At 34.8% G+C, this 18,846-nt stretch overlaps 1 long non-coding RNA gene across 1 annotated transcript in view; it reads right to left on the bottom strand.

Moving 5' to 3' along the window:
* Positions 1 to 11,231: 11,231 nt before the first annotated feature.
* LOC101687352 overlaps positions 11,232 to 18,846 on the bottom strand; it is a 55,948-nt gene continuing 48,333 nt past the window's right edge. Inside the window, exons 2-3 of the long non-coding RNA XR_198362.3 lie at positions 17,726 to 17,799; positions 11,232 to 11,392 (exon numbers count right to left, since the gene is read on the bottom strand). This is a non-coding gene — a long non-coding RNA (uncharacterized LOC101687352). The remainder of the gene's footprint in view (positions 11,393 to 17,725; positions 17,800 to 18,846) is intronic.

Raw genomic sequence — 18,846 nt, forward strand, 5'->3', positions numbered from 1 at the left:
AAGAGCATTTATCAGGGGAAAAGGAGCACATGGGAGAGAGCAGTGTTTTATTGATCTGTGAAAAGTTTATTTTTCCATTCTGCAATGTTAAAGTAATCAATTTCTTAAATAAAGCAAAAGTACCAGTATTGATAATCTCAATGATGTTTTAAGTTTTCTAGGACAACAGAGGTATCATATTGACATTGTAATAACACAAATGCCAGGCTTGATTGTGTTTGACACATTCACTGTGGGTTTTGATTGCAAGAATTAATCCCTCACTGTGAAAGAGATGTTTTCAAGATGTTTGGTTTATGGCTGGTGAATTAGAAGGATATAAAGGATTTTTATTTCATCCTCTCTTGGTTGACATAGACATTTCATGATCATAGAAAGTCAAGAAAGCAAAGTAGGATTGTAAAAATAAGAGAGTACTTAAAAGCCCAAACTGGCCACTTTTAATCTGTATTATTCAACAACTCCTAAGATTGAATACTTATTACTGATTTATCATTAATATTTGTTTATAATCATTATAGTACTTACTTAAAATAGCATATGTGTGTATTTTTGGAAGTCTTTCTTTAAACCATATTTTCATATCAGAGATCACTAGGTTGCAAGCTACCCACTACTGATTTCCATTTCATTCCATTCCTGTTTCTTAAATTAATCTGACTCACCTCCATGAAGTCTCCTGCCAAATTCAGAATACAGTTACAGATAAGGAGGGTAAAAAGGAGGCAACTGATGGAAGCGGCTTTTAGTATACCTACAAACGGATACATTTCATGCTGCCATTAAAAGTTTCTAACTCTGAGGGCACCAAACTGGCTCAGTGGGTAGAGCACATGACTCTTGATCTTGGGGTCATGAGTTCAAGCCTTACACTGGGCACAAAGTGTACTTAAAAAATAAAAAGTAAATAAATAAAATTTTTTTTTAAGTTTCTAACCCTGGTCAACTCCCAGTACATTTTTGATGGTCTGCGTTCAAGTTGTTATTCAATTCAGAGATACAGAAAACAAAAACAAAAACAAAAACAAAACCCTAAAACTGACCCCCTGACATGTCCTCTTACATTTTTTATTTCACTTCATTTTTACTTTTCAGAATGAAGATAATATTAAAAACATTGTATGTATATATCACTGATTACAGGAAAGAAACTACAAGCTCAAGAGGTGTTTGATGGATATAAATTCTAACTGTTTTGTTATTTAAAAAAAAAAAAAGCCAATATACCAATATATACTGGTTCAGATAAGAACCAAACAAATCTGCTAAAATATAAAAGGAAAAAATAACTGAATGTATTTTTCAAATCAGTTATAAATCATTAGTGAAAGAAAAATATTTTCAATATCGGAAGAGTAACAGGACTACTTTCCTAAAGTATGGGCAGCAATCCAAGAGATTCAAAAAAGAAAAACTTAGCTTGTACAAATCTTTAGCAAACAAGCTCACATAGACACAAGTGCATTTTTTTAAAGTTTTTTAAAATTTTTTATTTTTTATAAACACATATTTTTATCCCCAGGGGTACAGGTCTATGAATCGCCAGGTTTACACACTTCACAGCACTCACCATAGCACATACCCTCCCCAATGTCCATATTTTAAACACAGTCTTGGTTGTTGGTTTGTTTTTTGTTGTTGTTGTTGTTGTTGTTGTTTTTAATGAAATGCATCTTGGGGAGAAAAAAACCCTCCATGATAGGTGTTATTCAAAGGTCAGTAGCATTAAGCAGTGATACAAGCTAAAATAGAATGTTTTTAGGGAGTGATGGAATCCCTCATAGGAAAATATTTGCCAGCATCTTTTGCAAGATGGTGTCATAAGAAAGAGATTAGACAAATTTTGCTTTAGAGTGTGCTATGTGATAATACGTTTAACACCTTGCTTGGTGAAATTTTACTAGCAAAGCAATTTATTTCAGTGAAGATACAACATCTTTTTTTTCTGTAATAGCCTGTCGAATAGCTGTAAAATTAGTTGATTAAATGTTGTTTAATGATAAAAGAAGAATGTGTGAGTGATTCACCTGTCAGAAGCATGGAGTTTGAGTATTGCTGAGGCAAGGACTGACGGAGAGGTGATGATGGTTACAACCCAAACCGTTATGAGACTGAATACAAAAAGAAAGAGAGATTGTTAGTCTATGCTTGGAATTCAACTGGAGAAAGGAAAAGGGGACTAAAATGTAATTTTAGAAAACCTTCCATGTGAAACAAAAGGTAAAATTTCTACAACATTCCTTTAAGGAAAATTATCAGTAAAGACTGACAATATTCTTCAGGAATTATGGAAGAGACATTTCTTACGGACTATGATGAAGAGCAAAGGAAAGACTCATGAATCTTAGAAATTACTCTTAGAAATAACTGTCTTGTATTTTGAATATTATAATCTGGGAGGTTTGAACTTTGAGATTAATGGATCCTTCACATAAAATAATGATTCCAAGAAAACCATTGCTAGCCAGTAAGGTATGAAAACCAGACTGAGATCAGAGATATGTTAAGAATGATGTGTAGCGGGGCGCCTGGGTGGCTCAGTGGTTAAGGCCTCTGCCTTCGGCTCAGGTCATGATCTCAGGGTCTTGGGATCGAGTCCCGCATCGGGCTCTCTGCTCAGCGGGGAGCCTGCTTCCTTCCCGCTTCTCTCCCTCTACCTGCTTCTCTGCCTACTTGTGATCTCTGTGTGTCAAATAAATAAATTTGAAAAAAAAAAAAAAGAATGATGTGTAGAATGATGCTTAGTTTGAGACTGTGTGACTTTATATCTAATTAAGTGTAAAACAGGCAACCTAACAAAAACTTCCACTGAAATTACTAGACAGTTTAATGTGCTTCAGTAAACACTCAATGAAACTCTTTTAAAAAGTTCCTTCTGAATTCAAGAGAATAGAAAGATTATCCCTGAGGATACTGGTATAATAGGATAACAGAAACAATCTGCAATAGTCAAAGTTGCAGAATCTGACTAGACCTATGTCATCCCATTTCTTCTCTCTCAATCCACAGGAAGACTGACTGCATTTCCTATCCTCCTTTGTGATTAAGTTGGGGACCTCTGACTACTTTTCATTAATAAATGTGAGCAAAAGTCATGTCTCTCATATCTGGACCAAAGTGAACATGAGGAGAAAAGCACTGATGGTGGTTGCTATTACTTTTTATTTCATTTGATTCTATTTTGAGAAAGACCTTCAAATAAAATGGGCTTGATTCAAAGAGAAAGTGAAAATATGTTGAATTCTGAGGTTTACAACTGTCATTCAAAGATATCTTTGCCATTCCCTGTGCTAGGCAAGTCTTCATAATGCTTCAGTATCTGTTTATAAAAATTAAGCTTAAGCAACATATCTACATGTGAAATTATTTTAAACAAGCTAGATTACTAGCATAAGGTTTCACTCATTTGATTTATTAAAGTGAAACAGGTAAGTGATCAGAGAGTAACCTGGGGTCCCCTTTTCTCCAGTGAGGTTTTTTTGTTCCTATCACCAGATGCACAATTCACTTGCCTTTCTGCTCTGAAGGTGGTTCAGATTGGGTTCAACTCTGAAAGATAAGCAATACCCTTGTGTTCTACCCAAGGAGATAATAATTGTGTTATAACCATTATAGGTTATCATAATCTTGTATACATGTCACAGCTGCAACTATTAATCATGGAATATATATTACAACTACGCTTTAACAAATACATAAATTTGATAATTTCTGGAACTTTCTTCTTCCATACTGTGTGTTTCAGTCTACAGCAATTCAAAATTATCTTTGCGTCATTCATTGCACTGAATGTTGCCCCTGGCTAAGATCTTGGGCCAAAATGAATTAACCTTCGAAGTATGAAGAGTACTTTACATAACATGCATATTCTTTATCCTGAAAATGTTAGTTTAAAGCATTCTAAAGGTATTAGGAAAAATTAAAATTCATAATACATATTAAAAAACTTGAGATTTTTATAGCCCTGGTGACTTAGGTTGTTAGATGTGCCAGAGGAATTTTTCTCTACTCTTTTTTTTTTTTCATCTGTCATTAATTGGTGCTGTTTTTACACAGAACTGTCTTCCTCTGGAGTCACCACCTGCAGTAACTTATTATAGATTCTTCAGTTCCATTATTCATAGTTGTGCTTCTGCATCTAGATACCACCCTACTGTCATCCACTTTATGTGACACATGGTGCTTAGAACTTGCTACCATCAGATGCTGCAAAATAAAATAGAGATCCTATTCATCTAAAGTTAATACAATTTGGCAAATCTCCAACATGGACTTGAGAATTGTAACTTCCCAAATTGAAGTTTAAAATCCAATACTTAATAAATTATGGAAATAGGAAAAATAACTAAAGCATATGTGGTATACAAAAGTTAAACCTTTAAATATAAAACTGATAATAGTAAAGACTGTGTCATTAGTGTGCTTTATGAAAATAAGTCCCATTGTAAAATCATGGAAGAATTATAGAAAGCTACTGAATAAAAAGTCTTGGTTAATAACATCATCTAGCATTGTTTCAGAGTCATGTATAGTGTATGTATTTACCACAGCTTCTCAAATCTTTTCAAAGCACTCATTCTGGAAAGCTGAGCTACTTTCAATGCCTATATATTTGAGAAAATGTCTATATATTTGAAATTATAGGTTAAATCCAATAGATCCTTTAAAATAGTTCCATTTTCCTGTTGTACAGTTTGATTCTAAACAATACATGGAATCCTGAAAACTTGATACTTGCAAGAAAGTTTTCTTCAAGAAGTTTTTTGAATTCTCTATCCAAACAGAGTCTACCATAAACATTTCAGAGAGGGGACCTCTGACTAATGTCATATAATAAAGTACCCAAACATAAACCTAAAAAAAAATATCTTTAGAGATGCCCCAATGACTTACACTCTAATGAAATCACAAAGGGCTGATATGTAACAGCTGAAATTGATTATATTGACAGGCTTATAATGACTAAGACTTATTTAACTGTAGAACAGAAATGCCCATCTGATTCTCATGAGTTCACTTCGCTTTATTACACTCTGATTTCTCCCCAGAATTCTGCAAGCCATGCCCTCCAAGGACTGATTCTCAGATACTTAACTAAAATAAGATAAATGTCTTAGGATCTAGTCTCTCTGATCGCTATAAAGAAATACAGAATGACTTAAAAAAAAAAAAAGGCATTTGAGTCTTACTGACTTGTTTTAAAGAACTGAGCACTATACTACAGGGGTTCAATTGTAAGTAACATAAAACTAATTCAAATAAGTTTAATCAAAAATGAAATTTACTAGGTCCATGCATGTCTGGGAAGTTCATCAGTAGATACAAATGGCTATATACAAGAAGATGAAATGCCTCAAACAATGTCATCTGGGCTCTCTCTTTCTCTTGGTTGGTTTCCTATGTATAGAGACTTGGTTCTAGACAGATTTCCCTGTGTGTCATTAAAGATGACAGTTTGGAATCCCTAAAGAAGAGAACCCCTCTTTATTTGAATTCATCTAACCAATCTCAAAGAAGCTCTTACTGACTGTCCTTATTTCATGAACCAACACAAACCATGGGAACTGACTACTTACAATCTAGCTTGCTCTATAGCCTGTTATCAGGTGAGTCAGCTACCATGAGTGATAGCTTTACCAAAACAGTATGGAGTAGATACTGGCACCCAGTCCCCTTCCCCACAAAAGAGATGCTGGTTTTGTTTTGTTTTCTTTTGTTTTTGCCTTATGATCACTTTTGGTGTTTCCCACATACTAACATAATTCATTTATGAAGAGGACTGTGTATAATAAAATCTGGCCATAAAATGTCTCACTATACCCACTTCAGCTATAATGGATGAAGTGTATACATTTTATTTTCACCTCTGTAATAGAACAAATATGTATGCCCTAAGTAGGCAGATGAATCCTAAAATAAGTATCTTCTTGAGTAGGATTGGATAAAACATTATAGAGAGCTGCTCAGAAATGCAACCTCACTTAAAAGGAGCCAGGAGCCAGCAGTAAGAGTAATTTTACTTTATTTCACCATCATGGTTTGTATAATTTTCTTCCCATACATATTGTAACTTAGCTTGTTGAGTTCTCCTTCCTCCCCAAAAAAGTAATTTTAAATTAACAAGTTTGCATATATTCTATCACAGAAACTTGTATATAACTAAAGTAACAGTTGAAATTTTACCTAATACATTTGCTCAAAGATTTAAAAAGTGAGAGTTTCCCATACGTAATATTGTTCTTGAAAGCTTCAAGGAATTGTTTAGTGGGGTTTGGCTAAATTCTCTTGGCTTAGAAAACACAGAACCAATTTAAAAAATATGGTAAAACTTAAAAACATTTAATAGATATTTTGATCCTTTCAAAATTAGTAGTTAAAATTTTGAGTTCTATCTGCAAACATAGTATTTTATCACAGTTGCCAACACAGCTTAGCCCATTAGTTGGGAGCATTTATTAAATGATTGCAAGATACTATATATGTCAAATGGAATATAGAATTGTAAGAGAGATATGAGTCACTCTTATATAATTAAATAGAAACAGAACACAGTTATGTATGCTTTATCATGCACATAGAACAATCTCATGTATCCAGATGAATTGGTATTGGGTTATGTCTGATGTGAAAAATACACAGAAGCTAGACATAAAAATTAACATCAAGAGAAAGGCAGTTTTCCTATTTCACATCACACTGTACTTTTGGGCCCCAATCCTCTTTGTGACTTCCATGTGTGTGGCTCCTTTCCCATGTTGTAGCACAGACAGAAAAAATGGCATAGAGTTTATGGGGTAATAAATCATATGTAGCATTTCCTCTGTGAAATGTAGCATGCTATGCACCATAAAGCTGCTTAAAAATCTTTATAGAGATAAGTCTAGAAATAAATAGGTAAGTTTGTTGGTGAGACAATAAGGGTTTTTCATAAGGAAAAAGTTTTATCCCTCCTGATGCACTGGCTTATATATGTTTATACATTTGTCTCACATTGGATTGTGTTAGAAGATATCCACTTTCTTTCACTACATAGCAAATCATTCTAAAGTGCAGTGCCTTAAGGCAACAGAGATTTATTCTCAAGATTCTAAGAGGGCAAAAATGGAAGGGTCAAGGCTTTTTAGGCCTGCCTTTCATGTTCTTCAGCATCATTTCATTCTTTTGTTCAAACAAGTCACAGGATCTCTGCAGACTGGAGGAAGAGGGCACAGATTCCACTTCTTGATGGGAGGAAAGGAAAAGTACATTGTACAGGAGCATGTGTGTGGATAAAATTTTTGCAGTCGTTTCTGCAAACAATTTACCACATTAAGAGCTCAATTAGAGACAATGCTCTCCTGCATTACTGATTGCATCACTATTGTGATGAGATGCTTGACATCTTACGGTGACGAAGCCTCCTGGACAAGTGATCTGCTCATATTCCACAGTGCAATAAAACTCATTTTAAGATTTCTCTTCTTTGGGATTATTTTGTAAAAAATTAGATTTAAAGCCTTTTTGCTGACAATACCCTCTGAAATGGGAACAACCAGTGAACATTTCTGCTGCTGAACACCAACACCTGCTGAGCACCATCTTTTTCCTGAAGATGAACAGTTACAGTAGAGACAGCTTAGCTGCTAGGGCTCAACTTCACAGTGAAAACCTGGAATTTCAATTTCAGTATCTGATGATTCAAAAATCTTCAGGAAAATTAAGCAATAAAGGTAGAACTAATGCTGGGAAGGCTGCTCTGTGCAGGAGTTCCTCAAATTCTTCCAGCTTATGTTATAAACAAGAAATGAACTGAGAAAACTTAATGTAACTCATTTAAGATCAGGACTAGAATAAAGGCAGCCTAAATATCATTACACTGTAAACTCCAGCACTAGAGCAACTTATATTTCTTGATATTATTTATATATGTAAAAATATAGCACTATGTCTTTAGCATGACCTATAAATCTCAGAAAGCTTATTGGATTTATGAATATGTGTGTGTGTGTGACTATTTATGTATATAGATACATATATAAATGTATGCATATATACACAAACATTTTATATTTTTTTTCATGCAAACAGACATTTCCTTTTGGGTAACTGCATTAAAAGCAGTACCTTAGTACACTCTTTCCATTAGTATTTTCATTCATATATATTTTCACCAATATTTTCATTTATATATAGTGGCAACCTGCTTATTCAGGAAGTAGTCACAAATTCTTTAAAAAATTTTTTTATTTGTAGTGGTCTTGGGGCAAGGAGAGCTGAAATATCACCTCAAACCTATGTTTAAAACTGAACCAAATATTTCTCCCAAATGAGTACCCTTTCCAATATGTCAGAATCTTCACCTTTTTCTTGTACTCACATTAAACCTCATACATACCAAAAAAACTTAGAGCTTATAAAACAATTTCATGAGCACTGTCTCACTTAATTCTCACAATAATCCATCCTCTAGATATTACTGCCCTCACTTCATGAAACATGATTTCAGAAGCATTACAATGACCTAATCAATATGAAAGGCCTATTGAATCATGAAGCTGGGACTGAACTATAGATTATTCTACAGTACAGTTTTTCCTTTAACACATCTCCCATATGTGCCTTATTTTTTGTTTGCATACTTATTAAAATAGGCCCATGTCTGGTTCACATCATTTTGTAATAATATTCAGTAGATGTTGAATATCTTTTATGCACCAGGCACACTCCTGGATATGAAGATGTAGGATGAGTTTGACAGGCTCGATGGCTGTAAGAGCCCAACGTCTAGTGACTACCACATCATGCTCAATTGTTTATTTTGTTCCAGGTTCTTCCAAACCATTGGTTCTTCATATGCCATTGGCTTATGAAGTCTCCCTTTGCGGTAAAAAGGTAGCCCACTTTTATTAAAATGCTAACTATATTCCAGTGTTTTAAGTACATTAAATGATTTAGGTTTCACCATAACCCTAGAATATAGGAAACATTTTTATTTTTGTTTAACAGATTGAGACATAAAGGCAGACATATACACATGCACCACCCCCATATAGTTAGAAGTGTGTGTTTTGAACCACAAGGTGTGATTCCATAGTGAATACTCTTAAGAATACTCCTAAGAATACTCTTAATCCCTCCTCTAAAATGCCTCTCAAAAAACTGAAACACTTTATTGCATCATTCTTTTGATTAATCACAAAGAATGGTTCCCTGTTCCCACAGTCTTCAGTGCTAACTATTTTAGCTTTTTCCTATTATGCCCCTCAGCCATCTCCCTTGGTAACCTTCATATACTGTTTCCCTGCCTGATGACTTGACTCTATTTGGTTTTCTTTCTTTCCCCAAACAGCCTCTCCTTTGGTCATGCGGTCCCTTTAGCATGAAACTTGGTCTCCATACCCACACCCCTACTCTGCCTTTTCAAAAATTCTTTCTACCTTTGATATCTTATGTCTCTGAAGCTCTATTCATATCTATCTCTCCAATTCGTAGGATTTGCTATTTTCACAGAGAGATTATTCTTGGAAATAGAAAAATGTAAGATTTAGAGACTTATTTCTATTTTTCATGTTTGCTTACTTCTTTGTCCAAACAAAGTCTTAGCTTGCACAAACACATATCACATAAACTAGCATAATATTGAGTATTGTGTTAATTTATAATTTATTGACTGTTAATGTGTTAATCACAAAGTTACATAAATTGTATTTTTATGAAAAGCACAAATTCCTCTAAAAATATTTAAATTAAAAAACAAATACAAGGGCACCTGGGTGGCTCAGTCGGTTAAGTATCTGACTCTTGGGGCGCCTGGGTGGCTCAGTGGGTTAAAGGCTCTGTCCTTGGCTCAGGTCATGATCCCAGGGTCCTGGGATCGAGCCCCGCATCAGGCTCTCTGCTCAGAAAGGAGCCTGCTTCCTCCTCTTTCTCTGCCTCCCTCTCTGCCTACTTGTGATCTCTCTCTGTCAAATAAATAAACAAAATTTTTAAAAAAAGTATCTAGCTCTTGATTTTCACTCAGATCATGGTCTGAGCATCATGGGATTAAACCCTGCTTCAGGCTCCATACTCTGAGAAAAGTCTGCTTGAGACTCTCTCTCTTCCTCTGCCCCTCCCCAGTCCACTCACTCATGCTCATTATCTCTCAAATAAATGAATAAATCTCAAAAGAAAAAATACAAAGGGATGCCTGGGTGGCTCAGCTGATTGAGCATCTGACTCTTGGTTTCTGCTCAGGTCATGATCTCAGGCTTGTAAGACTGAGTCCTGCAACGGGCTCCCTACTGGACATGGAGCCCACTTAAGATTCTTTCTTTCTCTCTGCCACTACCCTCCTCCCACTCATGCACATGCACACTCTCTTTCTTTAAGAACAAACAAAAAAACAAAGGTGTTTGGTTTTTTTTTTACCTTGACTAAAAGAATTGCTTGTAAGAGTAAATGTTCATGATTTTGAATAAGCAAAGTAATTTATCCAGTTAATTCAGGCACTAATACATTGTTGAGTTAAAAAAAAAGAGAAACTCTAAGGCCACCACATTTCCAATTGGCTGTCTACACTGATTAAAAGGGAAAGGTAATTTAGCTTTCACCTCTGTGAAATTCATGTGTTTTTTAGTGAAATTACTCAGTTGAACTCCATAGAGATTTATAACTCATTTCCCATACCTAGCCAAACATAGTAAATTTACTATCTAGAAACACTGGCATGTTTGACCCCTAAACAAGATAGTGAAAATTCTCTCTTTTCATGGGTTTTTCAGGAACCTGTTTTTTCAATGCTTTATGATTTTTGAAGCACAGTGCTGAAATATAAACTTTCCCTTTAGTGTCAAGGTTTAAATATTAATTTGTTCAAGTCTTTCCCAGAAGCACAGCACATTCAGGTACTCATATCAGTGTGACCTACTCTTAATTTTACCTAACTGAAATTCTAATGATTTCTCATTTTAAATTTAAAACATCCCATTAGTTTATGGTGTCAAGAGAGAATTCTAGAAGACCTGCTTGGCCAGAAAAATAACCATTTTGAAATGGAATGATTAATAACCAAACAAAGGGCTTTATCCAGCTAGCTTAATTGAAACATATGAATAATATGTGATGAATAAAGGAGAAATGAAAGCAAAGAACCTCACTAACTCAAGGGCTTGGTAATGAAGGAGATGTTCTTTCTTCATTCAAGATTCAGTATGCAAGTCATCAACTTTTGAAGACAGGCACGGTAATTTTAGGAGAGTAAATCAGTGAAGGTTCTCCACTTTATTAGTGGCCAACTATCATCAGAACTTAAGTTGGTAGGCTTCTATTTCTGGTGACTATGAAATAATTATCCATAAAAGGCAGTCATGACAGTGATTCTGGTGGCAACAGATGACTATCAAAGCTTTAATACTCTCTGAAACTTTGAGATCTGCAAAGAGAAGGGGAAATGAAACACTTTGGCCATGTGATTATTAATCACATTATGTCTGAAAATGTTTTTATTAAATCATTAAACTAGACCTTAATTCTTTAGTCTGTCAATATATATGGATTCCATACTATAGTCCAGAACTGTTGGCTAGTTTTACTTACTTTCTCTCCCTTAATCCTATCATCAAAAGCATGCAATAAGTCTTATTATTTGTTTCACATTTTACTGAGGTTGCGAGCAGTTCTGACATAAAAGTCTGTTGATGATGACAATAACAAAAATAATAACAAAATACTAACAAATGATAGGATTTGACATGACTCTGTAACCTGTCCTCAAAACTATATACTTTCTATTACACTATAACTGCATATTTTACAAATGATTTTTAAAAAGGTGCTGAAGCCAGACTTAAGTAGATTTTATTTCAGCTGAAAATTCTGAAAGCATACAGCAAATTTCTCTTTCAACTGTAAAAACATCTCATCAGAATCTCACTTAGCCTAGGCATGTATCTTGTTCAGGAACTTAGGGATTTTTCTTAAACACATCTTTAATTTTGCACTTGAAATGTAAAGTTTCAAGATGTAAATTCCAACCAGTTCTTGGTAGCTAAAATATTACATGAATAGTTTTTTCATCTTCTTCAAAGAAGATGTGGTCTCCTCACTGAAAGCTGGGCTAGAATTTTTGAGAAACTTTAAAGCCTGTATTAGGCACAAACAAAATGTTTCCTGTAACCAAAATGATCATAACCAAGAGTTTCATTCTGGAAATATTTCCTGTCAGCACAAGCATTTTTTTACAAAGCATATTTTTGGTTGTTGTGACAGTAACCAGTAAAATATTTTTGATTTATCTATATAAAATGGTATATAAAATTTTTCCCCTAAAAACATTTGCTTATGAAGGAAGAGGTAACATCAATCCAAAATAAACTGGCTTGGTGAAAATGATTCTGAACCTCTATTTTACTGCCATTTCATCTCCACTACCCAGACACAGACTGCCTATGCAAAATTAAATAAAACATTCAAATAGGCACAGAAACCAATCCAACAGGGTCTGGCAGTGTAGCGTTAAAACAATTGGATCAAGTCATGTTGAATATTTTCTCATGTGTCTGTTGGCCATTTGTATGTCTTCTTTGGAGAAATGTCTGTTCATGTCTTCTTGCCCATTTCTTAACTGGATTATTTGTTTTTTGGGGTGTTGGGTTTGATAAGTTCTCTATAGCTCACTTAGCATTAGAAAAATACAAATCAAAACCACAATGATAAATACCACCTCACAGCAGTTGGAGTGGATAAAACTAACAAGTCAGGAAACAACAAATGTTGGCGAGGATGCAGAAAAAGAGGAACCCTCTTACACTATTGTTAAGAATGCAAATTGGTACAGCCCCTCTGGAAAACAGCATGGAAGCTCCTCAAAAAGTTAAAAAGTGAGCTACCTTATGATTCAGCAACTGCACTTCTAGGTAGTACACATGCACCCCAACATTTATAGCAGCAACGTCCACAACAGTCAAACTGTGGAAGGAGCTAAGCTGTCCACTGACAGATGAATGGATAAAGAAGATGTGGTAATCTATATACAATGGGGTATTACACAGCCATCAAAAAGGATGAATACTTCCCATATATATAGATGTGGATGGAACTGGAGGGTATTATGCTGAGCAAAATAAGTCAGAGGAAGACAATTATCACATGGTTTCATTCATACGTGGAATATAAGAAACAGCGCAGAGGGTCATAGGGAGGGGTGGGAAAACTGGAAAGTAATCAGAGAGGGAGACAAACCATGATATAGGAAACAAACTGAGGGTTTCTAGAGGAGAGGTGGGTGAGGAGATGCATCTGAAACTAAGGATGTACTATATGTTGGCTAACTGAATTTAAATGAAGAAAAAACAATTGGGTCATTTAAATTCTCAGTTTATGGCTACACTTTTGGGTGGTATCAGCTAAAGAATATCCATGTGCAAATTTCATCAAGCATTTATTGAATACCTATTATATGCAAAACTTTATACCAGGTGTCAACAAACTTTTTTGATAACTATTTTTGCTTCCCAAGACATATGATGTCTTTTACAGCTACTCGGCAGTGCTGCTGTACCACAGAGGCAGCCAGACACAATATATAATGACTATTATGCTGTGTTACAGTAAAACTTTGTTTACAAAAACAGGTGGCAGGCCAAATTTAGGCCGTAAGCCGAAGTTCTGCTAACCCCTGCCACATACCTTTGTGGCACAGAAAAATTAATGAGTGACAAAAATGTAATTAAAGAGCTCATACCACCAAAAATTGCTGGAATGAAATAAATTATTTCAGTAAACTTGCAGGATATAAAATCAATATATACAAGCAATTGCGTTTTTATATCAAAAAGAAAGAGAAATTAAGAAAACAGTGTCATTTTCAAATAGCATTAAAAAGGAAAAAATACTTGGGAATAAATTTTACTAAGGAAGTGAAAGATCTGTACACTGAAAACTGTAAGACATTGATGAAAGAAATTGAAGATACAAATAAATGGGAAGGTATTCCATGCTTATGAATTAGAAGATTTAATGTTGTTAAAATGTCTATATTACCCAAAGTAATTTACCCAAAATGATCTAGATATTCAGTGAAATCTCTATCTAATGACATTTTACACAAAACTACAACCAACAGTCCTAAAATGTATATGGAACCACAAAAGAGCCCAAAGAGCTAGAACAATCTTGAGAAAGCACAAAGCTGGAGCCATTATCCTTATTCTAAACTATAATATGAAGCTATAGTAATAAAAAAAAAAAACAGTATTGGTACAAAAACAGACATAAGTCAATGCAACAGAAAGGAAAGCTCAGAAATAAACTGATACATACAAATCAATTAACCTACAACAAAGGAGCCAAGAATATATAACAGAGAAATATAGTCTCTTCTATAAATGGTGTTAGGAAAACTGGGCCACTACTTGCAACAGAATGACACAGACCCCTCTCTTACACCATACACAAAAATCATCTCAATATAGATTAAAGACTTGAACATAGACCTAAAATTATAAAACCTAAGAAGGAGGAAGTGAGCTCCTTGACATCAGTCTTGGCAATGATTTTTCAGATTTAACACCAAAAACAAAGGCAACATAAGAAAAAATAAGTCAAGTAGTATTTCATCAAACTAAATGCTTCTGCACAGCAAAGGAAACCATCAACAAAATGAAAAGAAACCTAAGGAATAGGAGAAAATATTTACAACCACATCTCTGAAAAGGGTCAATATTGAAAATACATAAGGAACTTATACAACTCAATAGCAAACAAAACAAAACAAACAAAAACAAATAGCCCAGTTAGAAAAAGGGCAAAGGATTAGAATAGACATTTTTCCAAAGAAGATAAACCAGTGGTCAGTGGGTACATGAAAAGTGCTCATAATCACTAGTCATTGGGGAAATGCACATCAAAACCAAAATGAGATATCGCCTCATACCTATCTTTTATCAGTAAGACAAGAGATAACTAATTCTGGCACAGATGTGGAAAAAAGGAAATCCTCGTACACTATTGGTGGGAATGTAAACTGGTGTTGCCACTATGGAAAAGAGTATGGAGATTCCTTAAGAAATAAAAAATGGAACTACTATATGATCCACCAATTCCACTTCTGGGTACAGAAGGAAACAAAATCATTATCTCAAAGAGATATCTATACTCCCTTGTTTACTGTAGCATTATTCCTAAAGGCCAAGACATAGAAATAAACTGTAGACAGATGAATGTATAAAGAAAATATATATTTATACATATGTAAAATTATTCAGTCCTAATAACAAAGGAAAGCCTGCCATTTGTGACAACATGAGTGAACCTGGAGAGTTGCATGCTAAGTGAAATAAGCCAGACAGAGGAAGACAAATACTTCATGGAATCCTGGTGGTGGTGGTGGGCGGGGGGTGGGGAATATAGAATTGAACTCACAGAAACAGAGAGAAGGAAAGTGGTTTCCAGGAACTGGGGAGTGAGGAAAATAGGAAGAGATTGGTAAAAGAGTACAAACTTCAAGCTGTGAAATGAGTAAGAGTACCAACTTTCAGCTGTAAAATGTAAAATGTGAGGCTCTAATGTATAACATGATGATCATAGCTGATACGACAGTACTGTGTACTTGAAATTTGCTAAGACAGTAAAATTTAAATGTTCTCACCAAAATGAAAAAGAAAAAAGTATGTGAAGTGACAGATTAATTGTGTTAACAACTCAATGGGGGGGAATCATTTCACAATGTATACACATGGCAAATCATCATATTGTACACTTTAAATACCTTTTGTCAATTATATCTCAGCAGAGATTTTTTTAAAAAAATATTTTATTTATTTATTTGACAGACAGAGATCACAAGGCAGAGAGGCAGGCAGAGAAAGGGGAGGAAGCAGGCTCCCTGCTGAGCAGAGAGCCCCACGTGGGGCTCAATCCCAGGACCCTGGGATCATGACCTGAGCTGAAGGCAGAGGCTTTAACCCACTGAGCCATCCAGGGACCCCTCTCAGTAGAGATTTTTGAAAAAAATAATAAAGAGCTTACAGTTCAGAGAGAGTGGTATTCTTATACATTTGAAATAGGAGAGTCATGAAGTGATACAATAAAACTGCAACAAGTACTATAGAGAACACAGAAAATATGAGAAGCTATGCTGGTTCTTGAAGGATGATTAGGACTTTGACTACTGGGATAGATGTAAACTCTACATAATGAGACCAGCAATCAACAAGCTGACCAATGAGGTAAAGTTTAAGATACTCCAGAAAGAGCAAGAAATCAAGAGTAACTAAAGCAATAGGACCTTTAGGGGAATACGATAAAAGAGGCTAGAGAAGGCATCTCAGGGCCACGTGGTCAGTCCTTGAATAATACCTTGAAGTTTAGATTTGATGCGTTAGTTGATGGCACATTCTAAGTTCAGAAGAATATATACCAAACTGCAAACTTGTTCACCTCTCACATCTAAGGAATGTAGGAAGGGGTAAGTGTGTAAATGATAGATTTTTATCTTTTACTCTTTACCCTTCTACATACTTCTAATTTGTCATAATTCACACGCATTACTTCTGAAACAGGACAAAAATAGTATCATTTGTATCTTCTTATCCCTTATTTTTAAAAATTGTAGTTGAAGATACTTATATTAATTAGCTTCCTCATACTCAGAACTTTTGTTTACTGCTTATATGTTGCTTAATCTCTGCTGTTACAAGACACCATGAAGTATGAAAAAGTTCATACAAGTAGAATTATTTGTGAGGGGTAATATGATGGCAGAAGTGAGCTGTGTGGCACTGACCTTACTAGACTATAACTTCCTGAGGTTAGGCCTGTGTCTGGAACACAGTATGTACTCTATCAATATTTGTTTAATGAATAGTTATAAGGTTTTCTTCTCTAAGCACTATCAAGTCTCCTTGCTGTAACTGAAGGCAGTATAGAGCACTCACATTTTCTGTGTAGTCCTGAAGGGAGTAGTATCTGTTATTTTTGACAATCAACACCCAATTGCCCTGCAGGTAGAGAAGTTCCTTATATTTTCTTAGAGAAGCCACCCTCCTCTACTTCAAACATACATAGTTGGCTGGGGCTGATACATGACCTAAGCCACAGGTACACAGCCATCCACCAGTCTCAGTAGTTGGTCAGGAGTTAGGAGTGAAATGTGACCCATCAGAGCTGAAGTTTGGTTGGAGTTTTCTAACAAAGGCACAGTCAGAAATAATCTCCAATAATTTTGAACTTGAAAGCACACAGACTAGATGCTGCCTCCATCTTGCCACCATTTATATCCTGCATATACACCAAAGAATGCTAGGGTACAGAGAAGTTACAAGCCATTTCACTTCTACCCAAATAGATGCCCTATTCTTGAGCCACTTCAGAAAGTGCCCTATCTCTAAATTCATGTGCTTATGTGAGGCCACAATTGGCTTTTTATGCTTAGCCATTAGTAAATCAATTACAACCTAAAGAGAACTTAGCTTTTCTAGTTGGAATATATCCTCACTCCCCACATTTACAGTATATTCTAAAGTGCCTTAGTTTCTTTTTCTAACACATTGTCTCCAAAATGAGTTATGCAATTTCTGCAACATTTATATAAATGACTGAAGGAACTAGAAATATATAAATTGTTATATAAATCATTTTAGTTGGATCTAAATTTTTTTATAATTATTCATTATTAATTTGGTGGTCTATCTTTTCTTTTCAGTAGTCAACTCCAACTGATTTTACTTGGCTTACAGTTTCCCCTTCTATTCTTTATAAATTTCACCTGTGCAGAAGCATTTTTCCTATTTCTTCTTGTGTGTTCCTCCCCAAAATCAGCAACATCAAATGCCTTAGACTCTGAAATCACAAATGTATGTTCATTACTTCACTGTTTATGAAACCCAATTTACATCCAAAGACTCAGATAGGTTCAAGTAGTATTTAGTATTATAATTTTTCTTCAAAAGATTATAAAAAGGAAAAAATATTGTAATGTTTTTTCTAGCCATCAATCTTAATTTTTTATTCCACTTAGTAGGAAATTTGATTTGATCAAAACTACCTCATTAAAAAAATAAATAAATAAATAAAATATAAATGTATACCAGTGTGCTTTTTCTTCATACTTATTAGTAAATCCTACTTTCATTCAGAAGGACTTATGTATTTTTATTTAAATTTATTTAAATTTATTTTATTCATTTTTTAAATTAATTAATTAATTAATTTTTTTACATTTATTTTTTATTTTCTGCATAACAGTATTCATTATTTTTGTACCACACCCAGTGCTCCATGCAATCCATGCCCTCTATAATACCCACCACCTGGTACCCCGACCTCCCAGCCGCCCCCCCTCAAAACCCTCAGATTGTTTTTCAGAGTCCACAGTCTCTCATGGTTCACCTCCCCTTCCAATTTCCCCCAACTCCCTTCTCCTCTCTAACTCCCCATGTCCTCCATGCTATTTGTTATGTTCCACAAATAAGTGAAACCATATGATAATTGACTCTCTCTGCTTGACTTATTTCACTCAGTATAATCTCTTCCAGTCCCGTCCATGTTGCTACAAATGTTGGGTATTCGTCGCCAAACTGTGGAAAGAACCAAGATGCCCTTCAACGGACGAAGAGATAAGGAAGATGTGGTCCATATACACTATGGAGTATTTTATTCATTTTATTTATTTTTATTTTTTAAGTAGGCTGCACACCCAGCATGGGGCTTGAGCTCATGACTCTAAGATTAAGACCTGAAGTGACATCAACAGTCATACACTTAACCAATTAAGTCACCCAGGCACCCAGGATTTATGTATATTTAAAAAACAAAGAAATGGTAACTTGATTACAATAAGAATTTTTTTCTTTCATTTCAGAAGACTTGATGGTTTTTTGTGGGTTT

This window comes from Mustela putorius, unplaced genomic scaffold, assembly GCF_011764305.1.
Source record: "Mustela putorius furo isolate JIRA1106 unplaced genomic scaffold, ASM1176430v1.1 tig00000145_pilon_pilon_pilon, whole genome shotgun sequence".
NCBI lineage: Eukaryota > Metazoa > Chordata > Mammalia > Carnivora > Mustelidae > Mustela > Mustela putorius.